Here is a 23,826-nt window from a genome sequence, read left to right on the forward strand (position 1 = left end):
GCTAGTGCTGCGTTCTCGGTTCTTCTCAAAGGAATCCAGCTATACATTCTTGTGGATCGTGCATGTAAAGCGCGCAAGCCACACGGCAGCATTACCGCGGGAAAAGCAAAATGATGCATCGGCCGGGAATCGAACCCGGGCCGCCCGCGTGGCAGGCGAGCATTCTACCACTGAACCACCGATGCTCCGGGCGGTAGCAACTTCGCGCTGCTTCCCGAGCAGTTGTCTTGAGGGAAAGTGGGACTGTCGTCAAGCGCCATAGCATTCTGTCGAGAAGATGCTGCAGACGCTGAACCCTGCACTGTACTGCTTAAAATCGCCGCCAGAACGCGATCCTCTGGGTACTCTTGCGTCGCCGGAGCCGACTCTTGCCAAAGGATGCGAAATGTGCGCGGATATGCTGTCCGAATGCGTCTGGATGTGCTCCCCTAGCCTACCTCGAAATGCGCCTGCCAGGTACCACCACCTTCGGCCGCTGCCGACAGGCGGGAAGCCGACACAGTGCGGCGCCGGGGCGCTCGCTTGTGCGGTGGTGGTGTAATGGTCAGCATAGTTGCCTTCCAAGCAGTTGATCCGGGTTCGATTCCCGGCCACCGCAGCAGGCTTTTAATTTCGCGTTTGAGTACTTTTGCCACGCGCCTTGAAATTAATGTTTTTTTCCCCTCCCTGTTACTCGCTGCAGACCAGCCTGTAGTGTGTCTCGACTTGTCTCGACTTTGCTCGGCTGACGCGAGAGCTGACGCTCTCAAATCGGCCTATATCAAAACAACAAGCACGAGAAACGACTGAGAGAGGTAAGGAGAGGCGAGGCGAGGCGATGGACACACGGCACGCCCCTTCATTTCACGGTGGCGTCTCCATGACCGAATCGGGCTGTGGCTCCGAAAATAAAGGAGAAAGAAAAATACGAAGTAAAACTGCCAACAGTACCCTGTGTTCCGATGCACTCACCCGCCCAAGTACTGACAAGGGCCAAAGTTGTTACGCATCGGCAATCGGACATTTCCTTTCATTTTCTCTTTATCGGTTGAGAACCAGTGTATTGAGCACACTATGGCCATTGGCGAGTGAATGCTGTAGCGCTTCCCGACAGGTCGGGTTCGGAACCTCTGTCAACTTCCACGCAGGGTGATGATCTTTTGGTCATCACACTCGCCAGCTGAAATCGGCGCTGCCTTTTCGTAGTAGTAAAAGCGTAGTGGCCCGTGGGGGGATCGAACCCACGACCTTCGCGTTATTAGCACGACGCTCTAACCAACTGAGCTAACGGGCCTCGACAGATGCAGTTGCTCAGCCCTACGCTGGAACCGTGTGGCATGAAGCCATACACCATTTCTATGGCAGTCGTGTGTCTGCTTCCCTCGTCTATATCCTGCTGACTGTCACGAAGCAGTAGCTATATTGCTCGCAGGACGGGAAACGGCAGCTCTGACAGCTCAAACTCGTCACGATTAGTGTGGAAAAAATTCCGTTCCGGTACCGGGAATCGAACCCGGGCCTCCTGGGTGAAAGCCAGGTATCCTAGCCACTAGACCACACCGGATGTGTGCATTTCTTCGACGGTTCGGACGGCCCCTTGGCCCATTTCGTGCCGATTCCCGCGTCGGCGCCCATCTCTCTTTGCGAGCATCTTTGCGCATGCTGACTGGCAAGGCGCGCACCTCAAACGTCTCAGAGCAATGCTTTTGGCTTCATGCTCTGCTGGGAGAAGAGGAAAAGGGAAGCTGTAAGTAGCAATAACAGGAAGTAAACATTTTCCCGCTGAAGCGTTGTGGATAACAAACAAGAAATAAATTGGGGTCCTAGCAACAGCACCACCATCGGTCACAGAAAATTAAATGCCCCGGGTGAGGATCGAACTCACGACCTTAAGATTATGAGACTTACGCGCTGCCTACTGCGCTACCGAGGCACCGGTGAAGCGTTTGTCCTGGAAGCTGGGTAAGTACCACACCCAATGTTAGACGTGAAGACACTGTACTTCCTGGATAACGTGTTCTGTTTGCTACACGTGCATTGCCGGCCCAGTTGATTGCGGTGTTGCTGCAGCTTTTGCAACGATAGGCAGCACTCCTTGTCGTTAAAGTTCAGTGCCTCGGAGGCACCTGGACACAGCAACTTGTGAGGCCAGGCCGACGCTAGTCTGTAGAACATGATGCGAGCGTCCCAGTGGGGACCCGCTAGTGCTGCGTTCTCGGTTCTTCTCAAAGGAATCCAGCTATACATTCTTGTGGATCGTGCATGTAAAGCGCGCAAGCCACACGGCAGCATTACCGCGGGAAAAGCAAAATGATGCATCGGCCGGGAATCGAACCCGGGCCGCCCGCGTGGCAGGCGAGCATTCTACCACTGAACCACCGATGCTCCGGGCGGTAGCAACTTCGCGCTGCTTCCCGAGCAGTTGTCTTGAGGGAAAGTGGGACTGTCGTCAAGCGCCATAGCATTCTGTCGAGAAGATGCTGCAGACGCTGAACCCTGCACTGTACTGCTTAAAATCGCCGCCAGAACGCGATCCTCTGGGTACTCTTGCGTCGCCGGAGCCGACTCTTGCCAAAGGATGCGAAATGTGCGCGGATATGCTGTCCGAATGCGTCTGGATGTGCTCCCCTAGCCTACCTCGAAATGCGCCTGCCAGGTACCACCACCTTCGGCCGCTGCCGACAGGCGGGAAGCCGACACAGTGCGGCGCCGGGGCGCTCGCTTGTGCGGTGGTGGTGTAATGGTCAGCATAGTTGCCTTCCAAGCAGTTGATCCGGGTTCGATTCCCGGCCACCGCAGCAGGCTTTTAATTTCGCGTTTGAGTACTTTTGCCACGCGCCTTGAAATTAATGTTTTTTTCCCCTCCCTGTTACTCGCTGCAGACCAGCCTGTAGTGTGTCTCGACTTGTCTCGACTTTGCTCGGCTGACGCGAGAGCTGACGCTCTCAAATCGGCCTATATCAAAACAACAAGCACGAGAAACGACTGAGAGAGGTAAGGAGAGGCGAGGCGAGGCGATGGACACACGGCACGCCCCTTCATTTCACGGTGGCGTCTCCATGACCGAATCGGGCTGTGGCTCCGAAAATAAAGGAGAAAGAAAAATACGAAGTAAAACTGCCAACAGTACCCTGTGTTCCGATGCACTCACCCGCCCAAGTACTGACAAGGGCCAAAGTTGTTACGCATCGGCAATCGGACATTTCCTTTCATTTTCTCTTTATCGGTTGAGAACCAGTGTATTGAGCACACTATGGCCATTGGCGAGTGAATGCTGTAGCGCTTCCCGACAGGTCGGGTTCGGAACCTCTGTCAACTTCCACGCAGGGTGATGATCTTTTGGTCATCACACTCGCCAGCTGAAATCGGCGCTGCCTTTTCGTAGTAGTAAAAGCGTAGTGGCCCGTGGGGGGATCGAACCCACGACCTTCGCGTTATTAGCACGACGCTCTAACCAACTGAGCTAACGGGCCTCGACAGATGCAGTTGCTCAGCCCTACGCTGGAACCGTGTGGCATGAAGCCATACACCATTTCTATGGCAGTCGTGTGTCTGCTTCCCTCGTCTATATCCTGCTGACTGTCACGAAGCAGTAGCTATATTGCTCGCAGGACGGGAAACGGCAGCTCTGACAGCTCAAACTCGTCACGATTAGTGTGGAAAAAATTCCGTTCCGGTACCGGGAATCGAACCCGGGCCTCCTGGGTGAAAGCCAGGTATCCTAGCCACTAGACCACACCGGATGTGTGCATTTCTTCGACGGTTCGGACGGCCCCTTGGCCCATTTCGTGCCGATTCCCGCGTCGGCGCCCATCTCTCTTTGCGAGCATCTTTGCGCATGCTGACTGGCAAGGCGCGCACCTCAAACGTCTCAGAGCAATGCTTTTGGCTTCATGCTCTGCTGGGAGAAGAGGAAAAGGGAAGCTGTAAGTAGCAATAACAGGAAGTAAACATTTTCCCGCTGAAGCGTTGTGGATAACAAACAAGAAATAAATTGGGGTCCTAGCAACAGCACCACCATCGGTCACAGAAAATTAAATGCCCCGGGTGAGGATCGAACTCACGACCTTAAGATTATGAGACTTACGCGCTGCCTACTGCGCTACCGAGGCACCGGTGAAGCGTTTGTCCTGGAAGCTGGGTAAGTACCACACCCAATGTTAGACGTGAAGACACTGTACTTCCTGGATAACGTGTTCTGTTTGCTACACGTGCATTGCCGGCCCAGTTGATTGCGGTGTTGCTGCAGCTTTTGCAACGATAGGCAGCACTCCTTGTCGTTAAAGTTCAGTGCCTCGGAGGCACCTGGACACAGCAACTTGTGAGGCCAGGCCGACGCTAGTCTGTAGAACATGATGCGAGCGTCCCAGTGGGGACCCGCTAGTGCTGCGTTCTCGGTTCTTCTCAAAGGAATCCAGCTATACATTCTTGTGGATCGTGCATGTAAAGCGCGCAAGCCACACGGCAGCATTACCGCGGGAAAAGCAAAATGATGCATCGGCCGGGAATCGAACCCGGGCCGCCCGCGTGGCAGGCGAGCATTCTACCACTGAACCACCGATGCTCCGGGCGGTAGCAACTTCGCGCTGCTTCCCGAGCAGTTGTCTTGAGGGAAAGTGGGACTGTCGTCAAGCGCCATAGCATTCTGTCGAGAAGATGCTGCAGACGCTGAACCCTGCACTGTACTGCTTAAAATCGCCGCCAGAACGCGATCCTCTGGGTACTCTTGCGTCGCCGGAGCCGACTCTTGCCAAAGGATGCGAAATGTGCGCGGATATGCTGTCCGAATGCGTCTGGATGTGCTCCCCTAGCCTACCTCGAAATGCGCCTGCCAGGTACCACCACCTTCGGCCGCTGCCGACAGGCGGGAAGCCGACACAGTGCGGCGCCGGGGCGCTCGCTTGTGCGGTGGTGGTGTAATGGTCAGCATAGTTGCCTTCCAAGCAGTTGATCCGGGTTCGATTCCCGGCCACCGCAGCAGGCTTTTAATTTCGCGTTTGAGTACTTTTGCCACGCGCCTTGAAATTAATGTTTTTTTCCCCTCCCTGTTACTCGCTGCAGACCAGCCTGTAGTGTGTCTCGACTTGTCTCGACTTTGCTCGGCTGACGCGAGAGCTGACGCTCTCAAATCGGCCTATATCAAAACAACAAGCACGAGAAACGACTGAGAGAGGTAAGGAGAGGCGAGGCGAGGCGATGGACACACGGCACGCCCCTTCATTTCACGGTGGCGTCTCCATGACCGAATCGGGCTGTGGCTCCGAAAATAAAGGAGAAAGAAAAATACGAAGTAAAACTGCCAACAGTACCCTGTGTTCCGATGCACTCACCCGCCCAAGTACTGACAAGGGCCAAAGTTGTTACGCATCGGCAATCGGACATTTCCTTTCATTTTCTCTTTATCGGTTGAGAACCAGTGTATTGAGCACACTATGGCCATTGGCGAGTGAATGCTGTAGCGCTTCCCGACAGGTCGGGTTCGGAACCTCTGTCAACTTCCACGCAGGGTGATGATCTTTTGGTCATCACACTCGCCAGCTGAAATCGGCGCTGCCTTTTCGTAGTAGTAAAAGCGTAGTGGCCCGTGGGGGGATCGAACCCACGACCTTCGCGTTATTAGCACGACGCTCTAACCAACTGAGCTAACGGGCCTCGACAGATGCAGTTGCTCAGCCCTACGCTGGAACCGTGTGGCATGAAGCCATACACCATTTCTATGGCAGTCGTGTGTCTGCTTCCCTCGTCTATATCCTGCTGACTGTCACGAAGCAGTAGCTATATTGCTCGCAGGACGGGAAACGGCAGCTCTGACAGCTCAAACTCGTCACGATTAGTGTGGAAAAAATTCCGTTCCGGTACCGGGAATCGAACCCGGGCCTCCTGGGTGAAAGCCAGGTATCCTAGCCACTAGACCACACCGGATGTGTGCATTTCTTCGACGGTTCGGACGGCCCCTTGGCCCATTTCGTGCCGATTCCCGCGTCGGCGCCCATCTCTCTTTGCGAGCATCTTTGCGCATGCTGACTGGCAAGGCGCGCACCTCAAACGTCTCAGAGCAATGCTTTTGGCTTCATGCTCTGCTGGGAGAAGAGGAAAAGGGAAGCTGTAAGTAGCAATAACAGGAAGTAAACATTTTCCCGCTGAAGCGTTGTGGATAACAAACAAGAAATAAATTGGGGTCCTAGCAACAGCACCACCATCGGTCACAGAAAATTAAATGCCCCGGGTGAGGATCGAACTCACGACCTTGAGATTATGAGACTTACGCGCTGCCTACTGCGCTACCGAGGCACCGGTGAAGCGTTTGTCCTGGAAGCTGGGTAAGTACCACACCCAATGTTAGACGTGAAGACACTGTACTTCCTGGATAACGTGTTCTGTTTGCTACACGTGCATTGCCGGCCCAGTTGATTGCGGTGTTGCTGCAGCTTTTGCAACGATAGGCAGCACTCCTTGTCGTTAAAGTTCAGTGCCTCGGAGGCACCTGGACACAGCAACTTGTGAGGCCAGGCCGACGCTAGTCTGTAGAACATGATGCGAGCGTCCCAGTGGGGACCCGCTAGTGCTGCGTTCTCGGTTCTTCTCAAAGGAATCCAGCTATACATTCTTGTGGATCGTGCATGTAAAGCGCGCAAGCCACACGGCAGCATTACCGCGGGAAAAGCAAAATGATGCATCGGCCGGGAATCGAACCCGGGCCGCCCGCGTGGCAGGCGAGCATTCTACCACTGAACCACCGATGCTCCGGGCGGTAGCAACTTCGCGCTGCTTCCCGAGCAGTTGTCTTGAGGGAAAGTGGGACTGTCGTCAAGCGCCATAGCATTCTGTCGAGAAGATGCTGCAGACGCTGAACCCTGCACTGTACTGCTTAAAATCGCCGCCAGAACGCGATCCTCTGGGTACTCTTGCGTCGCCGGAGCCGACTCTTGCCAAAGGATGCGAAATGTGCGCGGATATGCTGTCCGAATGCGTCTGGATGTGCTCCCCTAGCCTACCTCGAAATGCGCCTGCCAGGTACCACCACCTTCGGCCGCTGCCGACAGGCGGGAAGCCGACACAGTGCGGCGCCGGGGCGCTCGCTTGTGCGGTGGTGGTGTAATGGTCAGCATAGTTGCCTTCCAAGCAGTTGATCCGGGTTCGATTCCCGGCCACCGCAGCAGGCTTTTAATTTCGCGTTTGAGTACTTTTGCCACGCGCCTTGAAATTAATGTTTTTTTCCCCTCCCTGTTACTCGCTGCAGACCAGCCTGTAGTGTGTCTCGACTTGTCTCGACTTTGCTCGGCTGACGCGAGAGCTGACGCTCTCAAATCGGCCTATATCAAAACAACAAGCACGAGAAACGACTGAGAGAGGTAAGGAGAGGCGAGGCGAGGCGATGGACACACGGCACGCCCCTTCATTTCACGGTGGCGTCTCCATGACCGAATCGGGCTGTGGCTCCGAAAATAAAGGAGAAAGAAAAATACGAAGTAAAACTGCCAACAGTACCCTGTGTTCCGATGCACTCACCCGCCCAAGTACTGACAAGGGCCAAAGTTGTTACGCATCGGCAATCGGACATTTCCTTTCATTTTCTCTTTATCGGTTGAGAACCAGTGTATTGAGCACACTATGGCCATTGGCGAGTGAATGCTGTAGCGCTTCCCGACAGGTCGGGTTCGGAACCTCTGTCAACTTCCACGCAGGGTGATGATCTTTTGGTCATCACACTCGCCAGCTGAAATCGGCGCTGCCTTTTCGTAGTAGTAAAAGCGTAGTGGCCCGTGGGGGGATCGAACCCACGACCTTCGCGTTATTAGCACGACGCTCTAACCAACTGAGCTAACGGGCCTCGACAGATGCAGTTGCTCAGCCCTACGCTGGAACCGTGTGGCATGAAGCCATACACCATTTCTATGGCAGTCGTGTGTCTGCTTCCCTCGTCTATATCCTGCTGACTGTCACGAAGCAGTAGCTATATTGCTCGCAGGACGGGAAACGGCAGCTCTGACAGCTCAAACTCGTCACGATTAGTGTGGAAAAAATTCCGTTCCGGTACCGGGAATCGAACCCGGGCCTCCTTGGTGAAAGCCAGGTATCCTAGCCACTAGACCACACCGGATGTGTGCATTTCTTCGACGGTTCGGACGGCCCCTTGGCCCATTTCGTGCCGATTCCCGCGTCGGCGCCCATCTCTCTTTGCGAGCATCTTTGCGCATGCTGACTGGCAAGGCGCGCACCTCAAACGTCTCAGAGCAATGCTTTTGGCTTCATGCTCTGCTGGGAGAAGAGGAAAAGGGAAGCTGTAAGTAGCAATAACAGGAAGTAAACATTTTCCCGCTGAAGCGTTGTGGATAACAAACAAGAAATAAATTGGGGTCCTAGCAACAGCACCACCATCGGTCACAGAAAATTAAATGCCCCGGGTGAGGATCGAACTCACGACCTTAAGATTATGAGACTTACGCGCTGCCTACTGCGCTACCGAGGCACCGGTGAAGCGTTTGTCCTGGAAGCTGGGTAAGTACCACACCCAATGTTAGACGTGAAGACACTGTACTTCCTGGATAACGTGTTCTGTTTGCTACACGTGCATTGCCGGCCCAGTTGATTGCGGTGTTGCTGCAGCTTTTGCAACGATAGGCAGCACTCCTTGTCGTTAAAGTTCAGTGCCTCGGAGGCACCTGGACACAGCAACTTGTGAGGCCAGGCCGACGCTAGTCTGTAGAACATGATGCGAGCGTCCCAGTGGGGACCCGCTAGTGCTGCGTTCTCGGTTCTTCTCAAAGGAATCCAGCTATACATTCTTGTGGATCGTGCATGTAAAGCGCGCAAGCCACACGGCAGCATTACCGCGGGAAAAGCAAAATGATGCATCGGCCGGGAATCGAACCCGGGCCGCCCGCGTGGCAGGCGAGCATTCTACCACTGAACCACCGATGCTCCGGGCGGTAGCAACTTCGCGCTGCTTCCCGAGCAGTTGTCTTGAGGGAAAGTGGGACTGTCGTCAAGCGCCATAGCATTCTGTCGAGAAGATGCTGCAGACGCTGAACCCTGCACTGTACTGCTTAAAATCGCCGCCAGAACGCGATCCTCTGGGTACTCTTGCGTCGCCGGAGCCGACTCTTGCCAAAGGATGCGAAATGTGCGCGGATATGCTGTCCGAATGCGTCTGGATGTGCTCCCCTAGCCTACCTCGAAATGCGCCTGCCAGGTACCACCACCTTCGGCCGCTGCCGACAGGCGGGAAGCCGACACAGTGCGGCGCCGGGGCGCTCGCTTGTGCGGTGGTGGTGTAATGGTCAGCATAGTTGCCTTCCAAGCAGTTGATCCGGGTTCGATTCCCGGCCACCGCAGCAGGCTTTTAATTTCGCGTTTGAGTACTTTTGCCACGCGCCTTGAAATTAATGTTTTTTTCCCCTCCCTGTTACTCGCTGCAGACCAGCCTGTAGTGTGTCTCGACTTGTCTCGACTTTGCTCGGCTGACGCGAGAGCTGACGCTCTCAAATCGGCCTATATCAAAACAACAAGCACGAGAAACGACTGAGAGAGGTAAGGAGAGGCGAGGCGAGGCGATGGACACACGGCACGCCCCTTCATTTCACGGTGGCGTCTCCATGACCGAATCGGGCTGTGGCTCCGAAAATAAAGGAGAAAGAAAAATACGAAGTAAAACTGCCAACAGTACCCTGTGTTCCGATGCACTCACCCGCCCAAGTACTGACAAGGGCCAAAGTTGTTACGCATCGGCAATCGGACATTTCCTTTCATTTTCTCTTTATCGGTTGAGAACCAGTGTATTGAGCACACTATGGCCATTGGCGAGTGAATGCTGTAGCGCTTCCCGACAGGTCGGGTTCGGAACCTCTGTCAACTTCCACGCAGGGTGATGATCTTTTGGTCATCACACTCGCCAGCTGAAATCGGCGCTGCCTTTTCGTAGTAGTAAAAGCGTAGTGGCCCGTGGGGGGATCGAACCCACGACCTTCGCGTTATTAGCACGACGCTCTAACCAACTGAGCTAACGGGCCTCGACAGATGCAGTTGCTCAGCCCTACGCTGGAACCGTGTGGCATGAAGCCATACACCATTTCTATGGCAGTCGTGTGTCTGCTTCCCTCGTCTATATCCTGCTGACTGTCACGAAGCAGTAGCTATATTGCTCGCAGGACGGGAAACGGCAGCTCTGACAGCTCAAACTCGTCACGATTAGTGTGGAAAAAATTCCGTTCCGGTACCGGGAATCGAACCCGGGCCTCCTGGGTGAAAGCCAGGTATCCTAGCCACTAGACCACACCGGATGTGTGCATTTCTTCGACGGTTCGGACGGCCCCTTGGCCCATTTCGTGCCGATTCCCGCGTCGGCGCCCATCTCTCTTTGCGAGCATCTTTGCGCATGCTGACTGGCAAGGCGCGCACCTCAAACGTCTCAGAGCAATGCTTTTGGCTTCATGCTCTGCTGGGAGAAGAGGAAAAGGGAAGCTGTAAGTAGCAATAACAGGAAGTAAACATTTTCCCGCTGAAGCGTTGTGGATAACAAACAAGAAATAAATTGGGGTCCTAGCAACAGCACCACCATCGGTCACAGAAAATTAAATGCCCCGGGTGAGGATCGAACTCACGACCTTAAGATTATGAGACTTACGCGCTGCCTACTGCGCTACCGAGGCACCGGTGAAGCGTTTGTCCTGGAAGCTGGGTAAGTACCACACCCAATGTTAGACGTGAAGACACTGTACTTCCTGGATAACGTGTTCTGTTTGCTACACGTGCATTGCCGGCCCAGTTGATTGCGGTGTTGCTGCAGCTTTTGCAACGATAGGCAGCACTCCTTGTCGTTAAAGTTCAGTGCCTCGGAGGCACCTGGACACAGCAACTTGTGAGGCCAGGCCGACGCTAGTCTGTAGAACATGATGCGAGCGTCCCAGTGGGGACCCGCTAGTGCTGCGTTCTCGGTTCTTCTCAAAGGAATCCAGCTATACATTCTTGTGGATCGTGCATGTAAAGCGCGCAAGCCACACGGCAGCATTACCGCGGGAAAAGCAAAATGATGCATCGGCCGGGAATCGAACCCGGGCCGCCCGCGTGGCAGGCGAGCATTCTACCACTGAACCACCGATGCTCCGGGCGGTAGCAACTTCGCGCTGCTTCCCGAGCAGTTGTCTTGAGGGAAAGTGGGACTGTCGTCAAGCGCCATAGCATTCTGTCGAGAAGATGCTGCAGACGCTGAACCCTGCACTGTACTGCTTAAAATCGCCGCCAGAACGCGATCCTCTGGGTACTCTTGCGTCGCCGGAGCCGACTCTTGCCAAAGGATGCGAAATGTGCGCGGATATGCTGTCCGAATGCGTCTGGATGTGCTCCCCTAGCCTACCTCGAAATGCGCCTGCCAGGTACCACCACCTTCGGCCGCTGCCGACAGGCGGGAAGCCGACACAGTGCGGCGCCGGGGCGCTCGCTTGTGCGGTGGTGGTGTAATGGTCAGCATAGTTGCCTTCCAAGCAGTTGATCCGGGTTCGATTCCCGGCCACCGCAGCAGGCTTTTAATTTCGCGTTTGAGTACTTTTGCCACGCGCCTTGAAATTAATGTTTTTTTCCCCTCCCTGTTACTCGCTGCAGACCAGCCTGTAGTGTGTCTCGACTTGTCTCGACTTTGCTCGGCTGACGCGAGAGCTGACGCTCTCAAATCGGCCTATATCAAAACAACAAGCACGAGAAACGACTGAGAGAGGTAAGGAGAGGCGAGGCGAGGCGATGGACACACGGCACGCCCCTTCATTTCACGGTGGCGTCTCCATGACCGAATCGGGCTGTGGCTCCGAAAATAAAGGAGAAAGAAAAATACGAAGTAAAACTGCCAACAGTACCCTGTGTTCCGATGCACTCACCCGCCCAAGTACTGACAAGGGCCAAAGTTGTTACGCATCGGCAATCGGACATTTCCTTTCATTTTCTCTTTATCGGTTGAGAACCAGTGTATTGAGCACACTATGGCCATTGGCGAGTGAATGCTGTAGCGCTTCCCGACAGGTCGGGTTCGGAACCTCTGTCAACTTCCACGCAGGGTGATGATCTTTTGGTCATCACACTCGCCAGCTGAAATCGGCGCTGCCTTTTCGTAGTAGTAAAAGCGTAGTGGCCCGTGGGGGGATCGAACCCACGACCTTCGCGTTATTAGCACGACGCTCTAACCAACTGAGCTAACGGGCCTCGACAGATGCAGTTGCTCAGCCCTACGCTGGAACCGTGTGGCATGAAGCCATACACCATTTCTATGGCAGTCGTGTGTCTGCTTCCCTCGTCTATATCCTGCTGACTGTCACGAAGCAGTAGCTATATTGCTCGCAGGACGGGAAACGGCAGCTCTGACAGCTCAAACTCGTCACGATTAGTGTGGAAAAAATTCCGTTCCGGTACCGGGAATCGAACCCGGGCCTCCTGGGTGAAAGCCAGGTATCCTAGCCACTAGACCACACCGGATGTGTGCATTTCTTCGACGGTTCGGACGGCCCCTTGGCCCATTTCGTGCCGATTCCCGCGTCGGCGCCCATCTCTCTTTGCGAGCATCTTTGCGCATGCTGACTGGCAAGGCGCGCACCTCAAACGTCTCAGAGCAATGCTTTTGGCTTCATGCTCTGCTGGGAGAAGAGGAAAAGGGAAGCTGTAAGTAGCAATAACAGGAAGTAAACATTTTCCCGCTGAAGCGTTGTGGATAACAAACAAGAAATAAATTGGGGTCCTAGCAACAGCACCACCATCGGTCACAGAAAATTAAATGCCCCGGGTGAGGATCGAACTCACGACCTTGAGATTATGAGACTTACGCGCTGCCTACTGCGCTACCGAGGCACCGGTGAAGCGTTTGTCCTGGAAGCTGGGTAAGTACCACACCCAATGTTAGACGTGAAGACACTGTACTTCCTGGATAACGTGTTCTGTTTGCTACACGTGCATTGCCGGCCCAGTTGATTGCGGTGTTGCTGCAGCTTTTGCAACGATAGGCAGCACTCCTTGTCGTTAAAGTTCAGTGCCTCGGAGGCACCTGGACACAGCAACTTGTGAGGCCAGGCCGACGCTAGTCTGTAGAACATGATGCGAGCGTCCCAGTGGGGACCCGCTAGTGCTGCGTTCTCGGTTCTTCTCAAAGGAATCCAGCTATACATTCTTGTGGATCGTGCATGTAAAGCGCGCAAGCCACACGGCAGCATTACCGCGGGAAAAGCAAAATGATGCATCGGCCGGGAATCGAACCCGGGCCGCCCGCGTGGCAGGCGAGCATTCTACCACTGAACCACCGATGCTCCGGGCGGTAGCAACTTCGCGCTGCTTCCCGAGCAGTTGTCTTGAGGGAAAGTGGGACTGTCGTCAAGCGCCATAGCATTCTGTCGAGAAGATGCTGCAGACGCTGAACCCTGCACTGTACTGCTTAAAATCGCCGCCAGAACGCGATCCTCTGGGTACTCTTGCGTCGCCGGAGCCGACTCTTGCCAAAGGATGCGAAATGTGCGCGGATATGCTGTCCGAATGCGTCTGGATGTGCTCCCCTAGCCTACCTCGAAATGCGCCTGCCAGGTACCACCACCTTCGGCCGCTGCCGACAGGCGGGAAGCCGACACAGTGCGGCGCCGGGGCGCTCGCTTGTGCGGTGGTGGTGTAATGGTCAGCATAGTTGCCTTCCAAGCAGTTGATCCGGGTTCGATTCCCGGCCACCGCAGCAGGCTTTTAATTTCGCGTTTGAGTACTTTTGCCACGCGCCTTGAAATTAATGTTTTTTTCCCCTCCCTGTTACTCGCTGCAGACCAGCCTGTAGTGTGTCTCGACTTGTCTCGACTTTGCTCGGCTGACGCGAGAGCTGACGCTCTCAAATCGGCCTATATCAAAACAACAAGCACGAGAAACGACTGAGAGAGGTAAGGAGAGGCGAGGCGAGGCGATGGACACACGGCACGCCCCTTCATTTCACGGTGGCGTCTCCATGACCGAATCGGGCTGTGGCTCCGAAAATAAAGGAGAAAGAAAAATACGAAGTAAAACTGCCAACAGTACCCTGTGTTCCGATGCACTCACCCGCCCAAGTACTGACAAGGGCCAAAGTTGTTACGCATCGGCAATCGGACATTTCCTTTCATTTTCTCTTTATCGGTTGAGAACCAGTGTATTGAGCACACTATGGCCATTGGCGAGTGAATGCTGTAGCGCTTCCCGACAGGTCGGGTTCGGAACCTCTGTCAACTTCCACGCAGGGTGATGATCTTTTGGTCATCACACTCGCCAGCTGAAATCGGCGCTGCCTTTTCGTAGTAGTAAAAGCGTAGTGGCCCGTGGGGGGATCGAACCCACGACCTTCGCGTTATTAGCACGACGCTCTAACCAACTGAGCTAACGGGCCTCGACAGATGCAGTTGCTCAGCCCTACGCTGGAACCGTGTGGCATGAAGCCATACACCATTTCTATGGCAGTCGTGTGTCTGCTTCCCTCGTCTATATCCTGCTGACTGTCACGAAGCAGTAGCTATATTGCTCGCAGGACGGGAAACGGCAGCTCTGACAGCTCAAACTCGTCACGATTAGTGTGGAAAAAATTCCGTTCCGGTACCGGGAATCGAACCCGGGCCTCCTGGGTGAAAGCCAGGTATCCTAGCCACTAGACCACACCGGATGTGTGCATTTCTTCGACGGTTCGGACGGCCCCTTGGCCCATTTCGTGCCGATTCCCGCGTCGGCGCCCATCTCTCTTTGCGAGCATCTTTGCGCATGCTGACTGGCAAGGCGCGCACCTCAAACGTCTCAGAGCAATGCTTTTGGCTTCATGCTCTGCTGGGAGAAGAGGAAAAGGGAAGCTGTAAGTAGCAATAACAGGAAGTAAACATTTTCCCGCTGAAGCGTTGTGGATAACAAACAAGAAATAAATTGGGGTCCTAGCAACAGCACCACCATCGGTCACAGAAAATTAAATGCCCCGGGTGAGGATCGAACTCACGACCTTGAGATTATGAGACTTACGCGCTGCCTACTGCGCTACCGAGGCACCGGTGAAGCGTTTGTCCTGGAAGCTGGGTAAGTACCACACCCAATGTTAGACGTGAAGACACTGTACTTCCTGGATAACGTGTTCTGTTTGCTACACGTGCATTGCCGGCCCAGTTGATTGCGGTGTTGCTGCAGCTTTTGCAACGATAGGCAGCACTCCTTGTCGTTAAAGTTCAGTGCCTCGGAGGCACCTGGACACAGCAACTTGTGAGGCCAGGCCGACGCTAGTCTGTAGAACATGATGCGAGCGTCCCAGTGGGGACCCGCTAGTGCTGCGTTCTCGGTTCTTCTCAAAGGAATCCAGCTATACATTCTTGTGGATCGTGCATGTAAAGCGCGCAAGCCACACGGCAGCATTACCGCGGGAAAAGCAAAATGATGCATCGGCCGGGAATCGAACCCGGGCCGCCCGCGTGGCAGGCGAGCATTCTACCACTGAACCACCGATGCTCCGGGCGGTAGCAACTTCGCGCTGCTTCCCGAGCAGTTGTCTTGAGGGAAAGTGGGACTGTCGTCAAGCGCCATAGCATTCTGTCGAGAAGATGCTGCAGACGCTGAACCCTGCACTGTACTGCTTAAAATCGCCGCCAGAACGCGATCCTCTGGGTACTCTTGCGTCGCCGGAGCCGACTCTTGCCAAAGGATGCGAAATGTGCGCGGATATGCTGTCCGAATGCGTCTGGATGTGCTCCCCTAGCCTACCTCGAAATGCGCCTGCCAGGTACCACCACCTTCGGCCGCTGCCGACAGGCGGGAAGCCGACACAGTGCGGCGCCGGGGCGCTCGCTTGTGCGGTGGTGGTGTAATGGTCAGCATAGTTGCCTTCCAAGCAGTTGATCCGGGTTCGATTCCCGGCCACCGCAGCAGGCTTTTAATTTCGCGTTTGAGTACTTTTGCCACGCGCCTTGAAATTAATGTTTTTTTCCCCTCCCTGTTACTCGCTGCAGACCAGCCTGTAGTGTGTCTCGACTTGTCTCGACTTTGCTCGGCTGACGCGAGAGCTGACGCTCTCAAATCGGCCTATATCAAAACAACAAGCACGAGAAACGACTGAGAGAGGTAAGGAGAGGCGAGGCGAGGCGATGGACACACGGCACGCCCCTTCATTTCACGGTGGCGTCTCCATGACCGAATCGGGCTGTGGCTCCGAAAATAAAGGAGAAAGAAAAATACGAAGTAAAACTGCCAACAGTACCCTGTGTTCCGATGCACTCACCCGCCCAAGTACTGACAAGGGCCAAAGTTGTTACGCATCGGCAATCGGACATTTCCTTTCATTTTCTCTTTATCGGTTGAGAACCAGTGTATTGAGCACACTATGGCCATTGGCGAGTGAATGCTGTAGCGCTTCCCGACAGGTCGGGTTCGGAACCTCTGTCAACTTCCACGCAGGGTGATGATCTTTTGGTCATCACACTCGCCAGCTGAAATCGGCGCTGCCTTTTCGTAGTAGTAAAAGCGTAGTGGCCCGTGGGGGGATCGAACCCACGACCTTCGCGTTATTAGCACGACGCTCTAACCAACTGAGCTAACGGGCCTCGACAGATGCAGTTGCTCAGCCCTACGCTGGAACCGTGTGGCATGAAGCCATACACCATTTCTATGGCAGTCGTGTGTCTGCTTCCCTCGTCTATATCCTGCTGACTGTCACGAAGCAGTAGCTATATTGCTCGCAGGACGGGAAACGGCAGCTCTGACAGCTCAAACTCGTCACGATTAGTGTGGAAAAAATTCCGTTCCGGTACCGGGAATCGAACCCGGGCCTCCTGGGTGAAAGCCAGGTATCCTAGCCACTAGACCACACCGGATGTGTGCATTTCTTCGACGGTTCGGACGGCCCCTTGGCCCATTTCGTGCCGATTCCCGCGTCGGCGCCCATCTCTCTTTGCGAGCATCTTTGCGCATGCTGACTGGCAAGGCGCGCACCTCAAACGTCTCAGAGCAATGCTTTTGGCTTCATGCTCTGCTGGGAGAAGAGGAAAAGGGAAGCTGTAAGTAGCAATAACAGGAAGTAAACATTTTCCCGCTGAAGCGTTGTGGATAACAAACAAGAAATAAATTGGGGTCCTAGCAACAGCACCACCATCGGTCACAGAAAATTAAATGCCCCGGGTGAGGATCGAACTCACGACCTTGAGATTATGAGACTTACGCGCTGCCTACTGCGCTACCGAGGCACCGGTGAAGCGTTTGTCCTGGAAGCTGGGTAAGTACCACACCCAATGTTAGACGTGAAGACACTGTACTTCCTGGATAACGTGTTCTGTTTGCTACACGTGCATTGCCGGCCCAGTTGATTGCGGTGTTGCTGCAGCTTTTGCAACGATAGGCAGCACTCCTTGTCGTTAAAGTTCAGTGCCTCGGAGGCACCTGGACACAGCAACTTGTGAGGCCAGGCCGACGCTAGTCTGTAGAACATGATGCGAGCGTCCCAGTGGGGACCCGCTAGTGCTGCGTTCTCGGTTCTTCTCAAAGGAATCCAGCTATACATTCTTGTGGATCGTGCATGTAAAGCGCGCAAGCCACACGGCAGCATTACCGCGGGAAAAGCAAAATGATGCATCGGCCGGGAATCGAACCCGGGCCGCCCGCGTGGCAGGCGAGCATTCTACCACTGAACCACCGATGCTCCGGGCGGTAGCAACTTCGCGCTGCTTCCCGAGCAGTTGTCTTGAGGGAAAGTGGGACTGTCGTCAAGCGCCATAGCATTCTGTCGAGAAGATGCTGCAGACGCTGAACCCTGCACTGTACTGCTTAAAATCGCCGCCAGAACGCGATCCTCTGGGTACTCTTGCGTCGCCGGAGCCGACTCTTGCCAAAGGATGCGAAATGTGCGCGGATATGCTGTCCGAATGCGTCTGGATGTGCTCCCCTAGCCTACCTCGAAATGCGCCTGCCAGGTACCACCACCTTCGGCCGCTGCCGACAGGCGGGAAGCCGACACAGTGCGGCGCCGGGGCGCTCGCTTGTGCGGTGGTGGTGTAATGGTCAGCATAGTTGCCTTCCAAGCAGTTGATCCGGGTTCGATTCCCGGCCACCGCAGCAGGCTTTTAATTTCGCGTTTGAGTACTTTTGCCACGCGCCTTGAAATTAATGTTTTTTTCCCCTCCCTGTTACTCGCTGCAGACCAGCCTGTAGTGTGTCTCGACTTGTCTCGACTTTGCTCGGCTGACGCGAGAGCTGACGCTCTCAAATCGGCCTATATCAAAACAACAAGCACGAGAAACGACTGAGAGAGGTAAGGAGAGGCGAGGCGAGGCGATGGACACACGGCACGCCCCTTCATTTCACGGTGGCGTCTCCATGACCGAATCGGGCTGTGGCTCCGAAAATAAAGGAGAAAGAAAAATACGAAGTAAAACTGCCAACAGTACCCTGTGTTCCGATGCACTCACCCGCCCAAGTACTGACAAGGGCCAAAGTTGTTACGCATCGGCAATCGGACATTTCCTTTCATTTTCTCTTTATCGGTTGAGAACCAGTGTATTGAGCACACTATGGCCATTGGCGAGTGAATGCTGTAGCGCTTCCCGACAGGTCGGGTTCGGAACCTCTGTCAACTTCCACGCAGGGTGATGATCTTTTGGTCATCACACTCGCCAGCTGAAATCGGCGCTGCCTTTTCGTAGTAGTAAAAGCGTAGTGGCCCGTGGGGGGATCGAACCCACGACCTTCGCGTTATTAGCACGACGCTCTAACCAACTGAGCTAACGGGCCTCGACAGATGCAGTTGCTCAGCCCTACGCTGGAACCGTGTGGCATGAAGCCATACACCATTTCTATGGCAGTCGTGTGTCTGCTTCCCTCGTCTATATCCTGCTGACTGTCACGAAGCAGTAGCTATATTGCTCGCAGGACGGGAAACGGCAGCTCTGACAGCTCAAACTCGTCACGATTAGTGTGGAAAAAATTCCGTTCCGGTACCGGGAATCGAACCCGGGCCTCCTGGGTGAAAGCCAGGTATCCTAGCCACTAGACCACACCGGATGTGTGCATTTCTTCGACGGTTCGGACGGCCCCTTGGCCCATTTCGTGCCGATTCCCGCGTCGGCGCCCATCTCTCTTTGCGAGCATCTTTGCGCATGCTGACTGGCAAGGCGCGCACCTCAAACGTCTCAGAGCAATGCTTTTGGCTTCATGCTCTGCTGGGAGAAGAGGAAAAGGGAAGCTGTAAGTAGCAATAACAGGAAGTAAACATTTTCCCGCTGAAGCGTTGTGGATAACAAACAAGAAATAAATTGGGGTCCTAGCAACAGCACCACCATCGGTCACAGAAAATTAAATGCCCCGGGTGAGGATCGAACTCACGACCTTGAGATTATGAGACTTACGCGCTGCCTACTGCGCTACCGAGGCACCGGTGAAGCGTTTGTCCTGGAAGCTGGGTAAGTACCACACCCAATGTTAGACGTGAAGACACTGTACTTCCTGGATAACGTGTTCTGTTTGCTACACGTGCATTGCCGGCCCAGTTGATTGCGGTGTTGCTGCAGCTTTTGCAACGATAGGCAGCACTCCTTGTCGTTAAAGTTCAGTGCCTCGGAGGCACCTGGACACAGCAACTTGTGAGGCCAGGCCGACGCTAGTCTGTAGAACATGATGCGAGCGTCCCAGTGGGGACCCGCTAGTGCTGCGTTCTCGGTTCTTCTCAAAGGAATCCAGCTATACATTCTTGTGGATCGTGCATGTAAAGCGCGCAAGCCACACGGCAGCATTACCGCGGGAAAAGCAAAATGATGCATCGGCCGGGAATCGAACCCGGGCCGCCCGCGTGGCAGGCGAGCATTCTACCACTGAACCACCGATGCTCCGGGCGGTAGCAACTTCGCGCTGCTTCCCGAGCAGTTGTCTTGAGGGAAAGTGGGACTGTCGTCAAGCGCCATAGCATTCTGTCGAGAAGATGCTGCAGACGCTGAACCCTGCACTGTACTGCTTAAAATCGCCGCCAGAACGCGATCCTCTGGGTACTCTTGCGTCGCCGGAGCCGACTCTTGCCAAAGGATGCGAAATGTGCGCGGATATGCTGTCCGAATGCGTCTGGATGTGCTCCCCTAGCCTACCTCGAAATGCGCCTGCCAGGTACCACCACCTTCGGCCGCTGCCGACAGGCGGGAAGCCGACACAGTGCGGCGCCGGGGCGCTCGCTTGTGCGGTGGTGGTGTAATGGTCAGCATAGTTGCCTTCCAAGCAGTTGATCCGGGTTCGATTCCCGGCCACCGCAGCAGGCTTTTAATTTCGCGTTTGAGTACTTTTGCCACGCGCCTTGAAATTAATGTTTTTTTCCCCTCCCTGTTACTCGCTGCAGACCAGCCTGTAGTGTGTCTCGACTTGTCTCGACTTTGCTCGGCTGACGCGAGAGCTGACGCTCTCAAATCGGCCTATATCAAAACAACAAGCACGAGAAACGACTGAGAGAGGTAAGGAGAGGCGAGGCGAGGCGATGGACACACGGCACGCCCCTTCATTTCACGGTGGCGTCTCCATGACCGAATCGGGCTGTGGCTCCGAAAATAAAGGAGAAAGAAAAATACGAAGTAAAACTGCCAACAGTACCCTGTGTTCCGATGCACTCACCCGCCCAAGTACTGACAAGGGCCAAAGTTGTTACGCATCGGCAATCGGACATTTCCTTTCATTTTCTCTTTATCGGTTGAGAACCAGTGTATTGAGCACACTATGGCCATTGGCGAGTGAATGCTGTAGCGCTTCCCGACAGGTCGGGTTCGGAACCTCTGTCAACTTCCACGCAGGGTGATGATCTTTTGGTCATCACACTCGCCAGCTGAAATCGGCGCTGCCTTTTCGTAGTAGTAAAAGCGTAGTGGCCCGTGGGGGGATCGAACCCACGACCTTCGCGTTATTAGCACGACGCTCTAACCAACTGAGCTAACGGGCCTCGACAGATGCAGTTGCTCAGCCCTACGCTGGAACCGTGTGGCATGAAGCCATACACCATTTCTATGGCAGTCGTGTGTCTGCTTCCCTCGTCTATATCCTGCTGACTGTCACGAAGCAGTAGCTATATTGCTCGCAGGACGGGAAACGGCAGCTCTGACAGCTCAAACTCGTCACGATTAGTGTGGAAAAAATTCCGTTCCGGTACCGGGAATCGAACCCGGGCCTCCTGGGTGAAAGCCAGGTATCCTAGCCACTAGACCACACCGGATGTGTGCATTTCTTCGACGGTTCGGACGGCCCCTTGGCCCATTTCGTGCCGATTCCCGCGTCGGCGCCCATCTCTCTTTGCGAGCATCTTTGCGCATGCTGACTGGCAAGGCGCGCACCTCAAACGTCTCAGAGCAATGCTTTTGGCTTCATGCTCTGCTGGGAGAAGAGGAAAAGGGAAGCTGTAAGTAGCAATAACAGGAAGTAAACATTTTCCCGCTGAAGCGTTGTGGATAACAAACAAGAAATAAATTGGGGTCCTAGCAACAGCACCACCATCGGTCACAGAAAATTAAATGCCCCGGGTGAGGATCGAACTCACGACCTTGAGATTATGAGACTTACGCGCTGCCTACTGCGCTACCGAGGCACCGGTGAAGCGTTTGTCCTGGAAGCTGGGTAAGTACCACACCCAATGTTAGACGTGAAGACACTGTACTTCCTGGATAACGTGTTCTGTTTGCTACACGTGCATTGCCGGCCCAGTTGATTGCGGTGTTGCTGCAGCTTTTGCAACGATAGGCAGCACTCCTTGTCGTTAAAGTTCAGTGCCTCGGAGGCACCTGGACACAGCAACTTGTGAGGCCAGGCCGACGCTAGTCTGTAGAACATGATGCGAGCGTCCCAGTGGGGACCCGCTAGTGCTGCGTTCTCGGTTCTTCTCAAAGGAATCCAGCTATACATTCTTGTGGATCGTGCATGTAAAGCGCGCAAGCCACACGGCAGCATTACCGCGGGAAAAGCAAAATGATGCATCGGCCGGGAATCGAACCCGGGCCGCCCGCGTGGCAGGCGAGCATTCTACCACTGAACCACCGATGCTCCGGGCGGTAGCAACTTCGCGCTGCTTCCCGAGCAGTTGTCTTGAGGGAAAGTGGGACTGTCGTCAAGCGCCATAGCATTCTGTCGAGAAGATGCTGCAGACGCTGAACCCTGCACTGTACTGCTTAAAATCGCCGCCAGAACGCGATCCTCTGGGTACTCTTGCGTCGCCGGAGCCGACTCTTGCCAAAGGATGCGAAATGTGCGCGGATATGCTGTCCGAATGCGTCTGGATGTGCTCCCCTAGCCTACCTCGAAATGCGCCTGCCAGGTACCACCACCTTCGGCCGCTGCCGACAGGCGGGAAGCCGACACAGTGCGGCGCCGGGGCGCTCGCTTGTGCGGTGGTGGTGTAATGGTCAGCATAGTTGCCTTCCAAGCAGTTGATCCGGGTTCGATTCCCGGCCACCGCAGCAGGCTTTTAATTTCGCGTTTGAGTACTTTTGCCACGCGCCTTGAAATTAATGTTTTTTTCCCCTCCCTGTTACTCGCTGCAGACCAGCCTGTAGTGTGTCTCGACTTGTCTCGACTTTGCTCGGCTGACGCGAGAGCTGACGCTCTCAAATCGGCCTATATCAAAACAACAAGCACGAGAAACGACTGAGAGAGGTAAGGAGAGGCGAGGCGAGGCGATGGACACACGGCACGCCCCTTCATTTCACGGTGGCGTCTCCATGACCGAATCGGGCTGTGGCTCCGAAAATAAAGGAGAAAGAAAAATACGAAGTAAAACTGCCAACAGTACCCTGTGTTCCGATGCACTCACCCGCCCAAGTACTGACAAGGGCCAAAGTTGTTACGCATCGGCAATCGGACATTTCCTTTCATTTTCTCTTTATCGGTTGAGAACCAGTGTATTGAGCACACTATGGCCATTGGCGAGTGAATGCTGTAGCGCTTCCCGACAGGTCGGGTTCGGAACCTCTGTCAACTTCCACGCAGGGTGATGATCTTTTGGTCATCACACTCGCCAGCTGAAATCGGCGCTGCCTTTTCGTAGTAGTAAAAGCGTAGTGGCCCGTGGGGGGATCGAACCCACGACCTTCGCGTTATTAGCACGACGCTCTAACCAACTGAGCTAACGGGCCTCGACAGATGCAGTTGCTCAGCCCTACGCTGGAACCGTGTGGCATGAAGCCATACACCATTTCTATGGCAGTCGTGTGTCTGCTTCCCTCGTCTATATCCTGCTGACTGTCACGAAGCAGTAGCTATATTGCTCGCAGGACGGGAAACGGCAGCTCTGACAGCTCAAACTCGTCACGATTAGTGTGGAAAAAATTCCGTTCCGGTACCGGGAATCGAACCCGGGCCTCCTGGGTGAAAGCCAGGTATCCTAGCCACTAGACCACACCGGATGTGTGCATTTCTTCGACGGTTCGGACGGCCCCTTGGCCCATTTCGTGCCGATTCCCGCGTCGGCGCCCATCTCTCTTTGCGAGCATCTTTGCGCATGCTGACTGGCAAGGCGCGCACCTCAAACGTCTCAGAGCAATGCTTTTGGCTTCATGCTCTGCTGGGAGAAGAGGAAAAGGGAAGCTGTAAGTAGCAATAACAGGAAGTAAACATTTTCCCGCTGAAGCGTTGTGGATAACAAACAAGAAATAAATTGGGGTCCTAGCAACAGCACCACCATCGGTCACAGAAAATTAAATGCCCCGGGTGAGGATCGAACTCACGACCTTAAGATTATGAGACTTACGCGCTGCCTACTGCGCTACCGAGGCACCGGTGAAGCGTTTGTCCTGGAAGCTGGGTAAGTACCACACCCAATGTTAGACGTGAAGACACTGTACTTCCTGGATAACGTGTTCTGTTTGCTACACGTGCATTGCCGGCCCAGTTGATTGC

At 54.5% G+C, this 23,826-nt stretch overlaps 55 non-coding genes across 55 annotated transcripts; 11 read left to right on the forward strand and 44 right to left on the reverse strand.

Moving 5' to 3' along the window:
• Nucleotides 1–114: 114 nt before the first annotated feature.
• Trnag-gcc (transfer RNA glycine (anticodon GCC)) lies at nucleotides 115–185 on the reverse strand. Its single transcript has one exon. It is a non-coding gene; the product is annotated as a tRNA-Gly (tRNA).
• A 341-nt stretch (nucleotides 186–526) lies between these two features.
• Trnag-ucc (transfer RNA glycine (anticodon UCC)) lies at nucleotides 527–598 on the forward strand. Its single transcript has one exon. It is a non-coding gene; the product is annotated as a tRNA-Gly (tRNA).
• Nucleotides 599–1,199: 601 nt separating this feature from the next.
• Nucleotides 1,200–1,273, reverse strand: Trnai-aau (transfer RNA isoleucine (anticodon AAU)). Its single transcript has one exon. It is a non-coding gene; the product is annotated as a tRNA-Ile (tRNA).
• A 198-nt stretch (nucleotides 1,274–1,471) lies between these two features.
• Trnae-uuc (transfer RNA glutamic acid (anticodon UUC)) lies at nucleotides 1,472–1,543 on the reverse strand. Its single transcript has one exon. It is a non-coding gene; the product is annotated as a tRNA-Glu (tRNA).
• A 296-nt stretch (nucleotides 1,544–1,839) lies between these two features.
• Nucleotides 1,840–1,912, reverse strand: Trnam-cau (transfer RNA methionine (anticodon CAU)). Its single transcript has one exon. It is a non-coding gene; the product is annotated as a tRNA-Met (tRNA).
• A 381-nt stretch (nucleotides 1,913–2,293) lies between these two features.
• Trnag-gcc (transfer RNA glycine (anticodon GCC)) lies at nucleotides 2,294–2,364 on the reverse strand. The gene has a single exon. It is a non-coding gene; the product is annotated as a tRNA-Gly (tRNA).
• Nucleotides 2,365–2,705: 341 nt separating this feature from the next.
• On the forward strand, nucleotides 2,706–2,777 carry Trnag-ucc (transfer RNA glycine (anticodon UCC)). The gene has a single exon. It is a non-coding gene; the product is annotated as a tRNA-Gly (tRNA).
• A 601-nt stretch (nucleotides 2,778–3,378) lies between these two features.
• On the reverse strand, nucleotides 3,379–3,452 carry Trnai-aau (transfer RNA isoleucine (anticodon AAU)). Its single transcript has one exon. It is a non-coding gene; the product is annotated as a tRNA-Ile (tRNA).
• Nucleotides 3,453–3,650: 198 nt separating this feature from the next.
• Trnae-uuc (transfer RNA glutamic acid (anticodon UUC)) lies at nucleotides 3,651–3,722 on the reverse strand. The gene has a single exon. It is a non-coding gene; the product is annotated as a tRNA-Glu (tRNA).
• A 296-nt stretch (nucleotides 3,723–4,018) lies between these two features.
• Trnam-cau (transfer RNA methionine (anticodon CAU)) lies at nucleotides 4,019–4,091 on the reverse strand. Its single transcript has one exon. It is a non-coding gene; the product is annotated as a tRNA-Met (tRNA).
• A 381-nt stretch (nucleotides 4,092–4,472) lies between these two features.
• Trnag-gcc (transfer RNA glycine (anticodon GCC)) lies at nucleotides 4,473–4,543 on the reverse strand. The gene has a single exon. It is a non-coding gene; the product is annotated as a tRNA-Gly (tRNA).
• Nucleotides 4,544–4,884: 341 nt separating this feature from the next.
• On the forward strand, nucleotides 4,885–4,956 carry Trnag-ucc (transfer RNA glycine (anticodon UCC)). Its single transcript has one exon. It is a non-coding gene; the product is annotated as a tRNA-Gly (tRNA).
• A 601-nt stretch (nucleotides 4,957–5,557) lies between these two features.
• Nucleotides 5,558–5,631, reverse strand: Trnai-aau (transfer RNA isoleucine (anticodon AAU)). The gene has a single exon. It is a non-coding gene; the product is annotated as a tRNA-Ile (tRNA).
• Nucleotides 5,632–5,829: 198 nt separating this feature from the next.
• Trnae-uuc (transfer RNA glutamic acid (anticodon UUC)) lies at nucleotides 5,830–5,901 on the reverse strand. Its single transcript has one exon. It is a non-coding gene; the product is annotated as a tRNA-Glu (tRNA).
• Nucleotides 5,902–6,197: 296 nt separating this feature from the next.
• Nucleotides 6,198–6,270, reverse strand: Trnam-cau (transfer RNA methionine (anticodon CAU)). The gene has a single exon. It is a non-coding gene; the product is annotated as a tRNA-Met (tRNA).
• A 381-nt stretch (nucleotides 6,271–6,651) lies between these two features.
• Nucleotides 6,652–6,722, reverse strand: Trnag-gcc (transfer RNA glycine (anticodon GCC)). Its single transcript has one exon. It is a non-coding gene; the product is annotated as a tRNA-Gly (tRNA).
• Nucleotides 6,723–7,063: 341 nt separating this feature from the next.
• Nucleotides 7,064–7,135, forward strand: Trnag-ucc (transfer RNA glycine (anticodon UCC)). The gene has a single exon. It is a non-coding gene; the product is annotated as a tRNA-Gly (tRNA).
• A 601-nt stretch (nucleotides 7,136–7,736) lies between these two features.
• On the reverse strand, nucleotides 7,737–7,810 carry Trnai-aau (transfer RNA isoleucine (anticodon AAU)). The gene has a single exon. It is a non-coding gene; the product is annotated as a tRNA-Ile (tRNA).
• Nucleotides 7,811–8,008: 198 nt separating this feature from the next.
• Trnae-uuc (transfer RNA glutamic acid (anticodon UUC)) lies at nucleotides 8,009–8,080 on the reverse strand. Its single transcript has one exon. It is a non-coding gene; the product is annotated as a tRNA-Glu (tRNA).
• Nucleotides 8,081–8,376: 296 nt separating this feature from the next.
• On the reverse strand, nucleotides 8,377–8,449 carry Trnam-cau (transfer RNA methionine (anticodon CAU)). The gene has a single exon. It is a non-coding gene; the product is annotated as a tRNA-Met (tRNA).
• Nucleotides 8,450–8,830: 381 nt separating this feature from the next.
• Trnag-gcc (transfer RNA glycine (anticodon GCC)) lies at nucleotides 8,831–8,901 on the reverse strand. Its single transcript has one exon. It is a non-coding gene; the product is annotated as a tRNA-Gly (tRNA).
• A 341-nt stretch (nucleotides 8,902–9,242) lies between these two features.
• Trnag-ucc (transfer RNA glycine (anticodon UCC)) lies at nucleotides 9,243–9,314 on the forward strand. Its single transcript has one exon. It is a non-coding gene; the product is annotated as a tRNA-Gly (tRNA).
• A 601-nt stretch (nucleotides 9,315–9,915) lies between these two features.
• On the reverse strand, nucleotides 9,916–9,989 carry Trnai-aau (transfer RNA isoleucine (anticodon AAU)). The gene has a single exon. It is a non-coding gene; the product is annotated as a tRNA-Ile (tRNA).
• A 198-nt stretch (nucleotides 9,990–10,187) lies between these two features.
• On the reverse strand, nucleotides 10,188–10,259 carry Trnae-uuc (transfer RNA glutamic acid (anticodon UUC)). The gene has a single exon. It is a non-coding gene; the product is annotated as a tRNA-Glu (tRNA).
• A 296-nt stretch (nucleotides 10,260–10,555) lies between these two features.
• On the reverse strand, nucleotides 10,556–10,628 carry Trnam-cau (transfer RNA methionine (anticodon CAU)). The gene has a single exon. It is a non-coding gene; the product is annotated as a tRNA-Met (tRNA).
• A 381-nt stretch (nucleotides 10,629–11,009) lies between these two features.
• Trnag-gcc (transfer RNA glycine (anticodon GCC)) lies at nucleotides 11,010–11,080 on the reverse strand. The gene has a single exon. It is a non-coding gene; the product is annotated as a tRNA-Gly (tRNA).
• A 341-nt stretch (nucleotides 11,081–11,421) lies between these two features.
• Trnag-ucc (transfer RNA glycine (anticodon UCC)) lies at nucleotides 11,422–11,493 on the forward strand. The gene has a single exon. It is a non-coding gene; the product is annotated as a tRNA-Gly (tRNA).
• A 601-nt stretch (nucleotides 11,494–12,094) lies between these two features.
• On the reverse strand, nucleotides 12,095–12,168 carry Trnai-aau (transfer RNA isoleucine (anticodon AAU)). The gene has a single exon. It is a non-coding gene; the product is annotated as a tRNA-Ile (tRNA).
• Nucleotides 12,169–12,366: 198 nt separating this feature from the next.
• Nucleotides 12,367–12,438, reverse strand: Trnae-uuc (transfer RNA glutamic acid (anticodon UUC)). The gene has a single exon. It is a non-coding gene; the product is annotated as a tRNA-Glu (tRNA).
• A 296-nt stretch (nucleotides 12,439–12,734) lies between these two features.
• On the reverse strand, nucleotides 12,735–12,807 carry Trnam-cau (transfer RNA methionine (anticodon CAU)). The gene has a single exon. It is a non-coding gene; the product is annotated as a tRNA-Met (tRNA).
• Nucleotides 12,808–13,188: 381 nt separating this feature from the next.
• Trnag-gcc (transfer RNA glycine (anticodon GCC)) lies at nucleotides 13,189–13,259 on the reverse strand. The gene has a single exon. It is a non-coding gene; the product is annotated as a tRNA-Gly (tRNA).
• A 341-nt stretch (nucleotides 13,260–13,600) lies between these two features.
• Nucleotides 13,601–13,672, forward strand: Trnag-ucc (transfer RNA glycine (anticodon UCC)). Its single transcript has one exon. It is a non-coding gene; the product is annotated as a tRNA-Gly (tRNA).
• Nucleotides 13,673–14,273: 601 nt separating this feature from the next.
• Nucleotides 14,274–14,347, reverse strand: Trnai-aau (transfer RNA isoleucine (anticodon AAU)). The gene has a single exon. It is a non-coding gene; the product is annotated as a tRNA-Ile (tRNA).
• A 198-nt stretch (nucleotides 14,348–14,545) lies between these two features.
• On the reverse strand, nucleotides 14,546–14,617 carry Trnae-uuc (transfer RNA glutamic acid (anticodon UUC)). The gene has a single exon. It is a non-coding gene; the product is annotated as a tRNA-Glu (tRNA).
• Nucleotides 14,618–14,913: 296 nt separating this feature from the next.
• Trnam-cau (transfer RNA methionine (anticodon CAU)) lies at nucleotides 14,914–14,986 on the reverse strand. The gene has a single exon. It is a non-coding gene; the product is annotated as a tRNA-Met (tRNA).
• A 381-nt stretch (nucleotides 14,987–15,367) lies between these two features.
• Nucleotides 15,368–15,438, reverse strand: Trnag-gcc (transfer RNA glycine (anticodon GCC)). Its single transcript has one exon. It is a non-coding gene; the product is annotated as a tRNA-Gly (tRNA).
• Nucleotides 15,439–15,779: 341 nt separating this feature from the next.
• On the forward strand, nucleotides 15,780–15,851 carry Trnag-ucc (transfer RNA glycine (anticodon UCC)). The gene has a single exon. It is a non-coding gene; the product is annotated as a tRNA-Gly (tRNA).
• A 601-nt stretch (nucleotides 15,852–16,452) lies between these two features.
• On the reverse strand, nucleotides 16,453–16,526 carry Trnai-aau (transfer RNA isoleucine (anticodon AAU)). Its single transcript has one exon. It is a non-coding gene; the product is annotated as a tRNA-Ile (tRNA).
• Nucleotides 16,527–16,724: 198 nt separating this feature from the next.
• On the reverse strand, nucleotides 16,725–16,796 carry Trnae-uuc (transfer RNA glutamic acid (anticodon UUC)). Its single transcript has one exon. It is a non-coding gene; the product is annotated as a tRNA-Glu (tRNA).
• A 296-nt stretch (nucleotides 16,797–17,092) lies between these two features.
• Nucleotides 17,093–17,165, reverse strand: Trnam-cau (transfer RNA methionine (anticodon CAU)). Its single transcript has one exon. It is a non-coding gene; the product is annotated as a tRNA-Met (tRNA).
• A 381-nt stretch (nucleotides 17,166–17,546) lies between these two features.
• On the reverse strand, nucleotides 17,547–17,617 carry Trnag-gcc (transfer RNA glycine (anticodon GCC)). The gene has a single exon. It is a non-coding gene; the product is annotated as a tRNA-Gly (tRNA).
• Nucleotides 17,618–17,958: 341 nt separating this feature from the next.
• On the forward strand, nucleotides 17,959–18,030 carry Trnag-ucc (transfer RNA glycine (anticodon UCC)). The gene has a single exon. It is a non-coding gene; the product is annotated as a tRNA-Gly (tRNA).
• Nucleotides 18,031–18,631: 601 nt separating this feature from the next.
• Nucleotides 18,632–18,705, reverse strand: Trnai-aau (transfer RNA isoleucine (anticodon AAU)). Its single transcript has one exon. It is a non-coding gene; the product is annotated as a tRNA-Ile (tRNA).
• A 198-nt stretch (nucleotides 18,706–18,903) lies between these two features.
• On the reverse strand, nucleotides 18,904–18,975 carry Trnae-uuc (transfer RNA glutamic acid (anticodon UUC)). The gene has a single exon. It is a non-coding gene; the product is annotated as a tRNA-Glu (tRNA).
• Nucleotides 18,976–19,271: 296 nt separating this feature from the next.
• Nucleotides 19,272–19,344, reverse strand: Trnam-cau (transfer RNA methionine (anticodon CAU)). Its single transcript has one exon. It is a non-coding gene; the product is annotated as a tRNA-Met (tRNA).
• A 381-nt stretch (nucleotides 19,345–19,725) lies between these two features.
• On the reverse strand, nucleotides 19,726–19,796 carry Trnag-gcc (transfer RNA glycine (anticodon GCC)). The gene has a single exon. It is a non-coding gene; the product is annotated as a tRNA-Gly (tRNA).
• A 341-nt stretch (nucleotides 19,797–20,137) lies between these two features.
• Nucleotides 20,138–20,209, forward strand: Trnag-ucc (transfer RNA glycine (anticodon UCC)). The gene has a single exon. It is a non-coding gene; the product is annotated as a tRNA-Gly (tRNA).
• Nucleotides 20,210–20,810: 601 nt separating this feature from the next.
• On the reverse strand, nucleotides 20,811–20,884 carry Trnai-aau (transfer RNA isoleucine (anticodon AAU)). Its single transcript has one exon. It is a non-coding gene; the product is annotated as a tRNA-Ile (tRNA).
• Nucleotides 20,885–21,082: 198 nt separating this feature from the next.
• On the reverse strand, nucleotides 21,083–21,154 carry Trnae-uuc (transfer RNA glutamic acid (anticodon UUC)). The gene has a single exon. It is a non-coding gene; the product is annotated as a tRNA-Glu (tRNA).
• A 296-nt stretch (nucleotides 21,155–21,450) lies between these two features.
• Nucleotides 21,451–21,523, reverse strand: Trnam-cau (transfer RNA methionine (anticodon CAU)). The gene has a single exon. It is a non-coding gene; the product is annotated as a tRNA-Met (tRNA).
• A 381-nt stretch (nucleotides 21,524–21,904) lies between these two features.
• On the reverse strand, nucleotides 21,905–21,975 carry Trnag-gcc (transfer RNA glycine (anticodon GCC)). Its single transcript has one exon. It is a non-coding gene; the product is annotated as a tRNA-Gly (tRNA).
• Nucleotides 21,976–22,316: 341 nt separating this feature from the next.
• On the forward strand, nucleotides 22,317–22,388 carry Trnag-ucc (transfer RNA glycine (anticodon UCC)). Its single transcript has one exon. It is a non-coding gene; the product is annotated as a tRNA-Gly (tRNA).
• Nucleotides 22,389–22,989: 601 nt separating this feature from the next.
• Trnai-aau (transfer RNA isoleucine (anticodon AAU)) lies at nucleotides 22,990–23,063 on the reverse strand. Its single transcript has one exon. It is a non-coding gene; the product is annotated as a tRNA-Ile (tRNA).
• Nucleotides 23,064–23,261: 198 nt separating this feature from the next.
• On the reverse strand, nucleotides 23,262–23,333 carry Trnae-uuc (transfer RNA glutamic acid (anticodon UUC)). The gene has a single exon. It is a non-coding gene; the product is annotated as a tRNA-Glu (tRNA).
• A 296-nt stretch (nucleotides 23,334–23,629) lies between these two features.
• Nucleotides 23,630–23,702, reverse strand: Trnam-cau (transfer RNA methionine (anticodon CAU)). Its single transcript has one exon. It is a non-coding gene; the product is annotated as a tRNA-Met (tRNA).
• Nucleotides 23,703–23,826: the final 124 nt, after the last annotated feature.

This window comes from Schistocerca gregaria, chromosome 2, assembly GCF_023897955.1.
Source record: "Schistocerca gregaria isolate iqSchGreg1 chromosome 2, iqSchGreg1.2, whole genome shotgun sequence".
Taxonomy (NCBI): domain Eukaryota; kingdom Metazoa; phylum Arthropoda; class Insecta; order Orthoptera; family Acrididae; genus Schistocerca; species Schistocerca gregaria.